This window comes from Orbicella faveolata, unplaced genomic scaffold (genome assembly GCF_042242905.1).
Source record: "Orbicella faveolata isolate gen_17 unplaced genomic scaffold, um_ofav_v1 contig_50, whole genome shotgun sequence".
NCBI lineage: Eukaryota > Metazoa > Cnidaria > Anthozoa > Scleractinia > Merulinidae > Orbicella > Orbicella faveolata.
In genome coordinates, this window is record NW_028301581.1 from 2,393,989 (window position 1) to 2,397,915 (window position 3,927).

Consider the following 3,927-nt stretch of genomic DNA (forward strand, 5'->3'; position numbering starts at 1 on the left):
AGAGGTTTCAGGATGCGGGACGGGCAGATCGTCAGCAGAAGCTGGGGCTGAGCACTTATTATGACAAGTGGTGGGTGCTGTCCGACGGGATACACACCGAAGCAATCGAATATCACATCTAGTTCACATCAGCCGGAGGAAGAGTAGTGTTCGGAGGGACAACCAGCAGCTCTTCATACACGAAGCCACGCTCGGGGCCGTCACGTAGATAGTAGACAACAGGTTGTTCCGGTTTGGAAAAAGATCTTTCAATGCCGAAAACTTTCAAAGACCAGATTGGATCTGTGGCTCTTTTCACGCCCCCTTCAAGCTCGCCGGGCTGGTAGAAATAACGAACTTGGACAAGAGAGGGGAGTATTTTTTTGCTTTTCCCAACAGGCCTCGAATAAGGTGTCGACGGCCTCGCATAAACAGATTTTTCTTTGATGGCAACGGCGGGTTTTTTGCCAATAAGGCTTATGACCTCGTTGTTCAAAGCCGAAACAACTTCAGGAAGTCTTTTCACCCAGGTAGTGGACCAGTGGCCCTCAGGGAGTCGCATTTCCACGTTGTACTGGTGGCCAAACAAGTGCTCTGCCAGGGTGCGGTTGAAACATTCGACAATGGCCTGGTCGCGATGAATGTGAACGCGCCCACACCAGATAAATGTTTTGTGATTGTCCATCTCTTTTGTGACAGCGCCCATGAATTCGCGCCCAGGATCAACGTGCAGCATTTCAGGCCATTTGAGAGGCCCGCGCTTGTAAATCTTCTGTAAGGCCTTGGCGACCTCATCAGAATTTTTCGAAGTCAGGGGTTTAGGCTCTTTGTAGCAGCTGGCCACATCGACAACAGTAAGAGCATATTTATAAACTTTGCAGCCACGAGGGAGCTTGTTATGCGACAGAAAAAGAAGGTCCGTCTGATGGACCTTGTTGGGTGTTGGAACGTCGAATTTCGGCCGAGGAATTCGCTTTGGCGCATGGAGGAATATCTGCCAGAGCGCTTGCCTGATCAGCCACTTTTTTGCAGTTTCTTCAGGTACCTTGGCGGCCTTGGCTAAATTTTTGATTGCGGCGATGCTTTTCCAGTAGCCCCCGGGGCCGTAGTAAATCTTTGTGAGTTTGGCATCCATATAAGTAAGGCGTAAAAAAGTTTAAAGGAACCGGAAGGCCGCATAACTCAGAGCGAGCGCCCCGGCACCCACTAACACGAGTTCACCCTTTTTCTGCTGCTCACTTGGCTGATAGAAATCTGAGAACTGGGCTCCTTCAGGGGTGCCATTTGTTCGTCAGGATGCGCCTGGTTGTAGAGTTTGAAGGCATAGTCGGTGTTGGTGAAGTTCTGCTTGGCCTGCTCCTTTTCTTGGGCGTTGGTTGCAATCCAGTTGAGAAGTTGTGTTCGGTCGCACGTGTATGTGGGATAAGCCGCTTGATAATCTTCAAGAGCTTTGTTGTGGCGCTTTTTTTCTTCAAGCGCGGCTTTGTTGTCCCCGCCACGTGGGGTTCAACACAGCCCCGCCAATCATGATCGCGATGCTCGCCATGGTGTTATATATTATCGGAAGCTTTTTTCAAATCATTATTCAAATGCTATCGGGGAGGATTTTCTGGTCCTCGAGGTACTTTTTGAGCACAATGCTGCCTGCCATGACGGCTGTGAACTTCACGTAATTCATAAAACTGCTGCTGGGATCAGAAGTGAAATTCTCTTTCGCAACCTTTTTTGCCACCCAGCCGATGCCCGCGGCTAATCCCGTGAGAGTTGCGGCGTCAATGAGTCTTGACAAGCTTGTTGTCAGACATGGCACATTTGATATATGAAAAGAACAAAAGTTTAAAACAAAATTAATTCTTCTTTCTAGGAATTCCAGGCAAAAACTTTGTTTTGGTGATTCCGCACACAGTGCACTGTGTGCATTTAATCTTCCTTCCCCGCAGCTTCTTCTTTTTCTTGTTCTTCTCTTCTTATTATTATTTCTGATAGTCTTCTTCTTACTTCTTGTATTTTTCTTTGTCTTTTTCTTTCTTCTGCGCCCTTATCAGCAAACATTTCGTTGGAAAGCTGTACCACCTTTCTGACAGCTTTTGCAGTAAATTGGAGCCAAAATATCCCAATTCTGCCAATTGTGGCTGCATGGATGAGAGTATGAGCAATGGTTGAGTCAGACATCGTGGATATACATTGCACGCAAATGTTCAAAGCATTTTTTTTTAATCCTTTGGCCGTGTCGCGCGAGCAGGTTCTGGCTCAACACGTGCGGGCTCAGGCTCGGACTCTGGCATTTTGAATTTGTTGAAAGCGGGCTTGGCGATTGCCTTGAGCTCTTCCTGTTTGTAATAAATGCCGAGCAGTGAAACGCCTATGCTGCCAATAGCAATCCATTGGTTGGTGCTGAGGCTGCCGCTCTTTGGGCTTTCGCTCTTTGGGGTTTCACCCTCTGTAGTCGGGGCTGGCTCAGCGGCCACTGTGGTGGCTTTCGCTTTATTTTCCACATGATAAGTCTTGGCTGCTTTCTTCTGTTCTTCCCGGGCCAGCCGCATTCTTTCGGCAACCATTTTTCCAGGAACCACACACTTTGGATTTTTTATGCGCTGCGTGGTTGCAGTCGGAGTTGTCGCTTGCTGTGTGATATTGGCGGCAGGTGCTGCCTGGGTCTCGACCTGAGGCGCCGTGACAGCGGGTGTGCTCTCAGATTGTTCGGTTGACATTCTGAAGCGAACCGTATTCTAAGCAAATGAAAAAAGTTTAATTGTTTAAACTTGTCAGCAAGCCCTCAGCAGTTGTTGATGAATGCTGACCGGTTATTGTGCAGTTGCTGAGCCAGGTACTTCATCAACACCCTCAAGCGGATAGCCGTGTTCATCGTGAGAAGGATGGCTCTGCTCCAGCAACTGTGGACTAAAATCAACATGTTTAGTGGTGATGAACACCACGTTCACCGCAGCAAGAAACCGGCCGCACTTTAAAGCAAGGTTGCCGGCCAGATTGGAGAGCTCTTTGTTCAAAATGTAGTCATTTCTGAGCTCTTTTTGTTAAGTGTCGATGTCTTTGATTTTGACGGTCATTCCGACCACTTTGGTTTCAAGAAAAATAAAGCTGTCGATCAGGCTTTCCGTTGTCTTTGAGCCCACGTACGTCTCATAGCATTTGGTGAATTTCTCGACCTCTTTGTCGCTCAGGCGCTTCACCTGCTCGTGGGTTAGCTGCACGCCGATGGCCTCTTTGGCTTTGCCTGTGGACACGAGCACGGCCAGCTGCTCGCGAAGAGCAGGAATGTCAGGTCCGGGGGCGGTTGGAACAAGGCCACCTGCGGAACCAGTCGACGGCTCAGGCTCGGTTTGAAGAAGGTTCATAACATCTGCTAACGCAGCATCTTCTCTAGCCATTGTTCAAGGCTATATACAACTTTCATTTTTTTATTCAAATAACTTTACCCCGTAGGGGTGGCGAAGCGAGAACACAAGATAAGAGAACTTTCGCTCTTTCAGCTTTGAAACCAGACCTTTGTACTCATCTGGGGAGAGCTCGCCGGCGTAATCCTCGAAGATGGCTTTCGTTGTCCTGGCCGAGGGGATGTAAAAGAGGACGATCGCCGCCATGTTCTCCCGGAAGGAAGATGTTATGCCGGTCATCTTCTGGGTCACCACCCAAACACTGATGCCCATATGTCGGGCAGAAAAGGCAAGATTCACCAGCTTGCCTGTACGCCCTTTCACATCTTTGGAGGCTGCGCAGTCGTTGAGGATTATGAGCGTGTTGGTGCCCTCGGAAAGCCATCTCATGAGCTTCAACCACTTTTCCACGTAGTGCTGTTCGCAGACTATCACATCCATTCTTGGATCGTTTTCGCCAACCTGGTGGTAGGTCTTGTTGTGTGTGAATGTTGGGCAGATGAGAACAATGTAGTTGAACTTTCCGCGGAACAGGCCGTAAAGCTGGTCCACC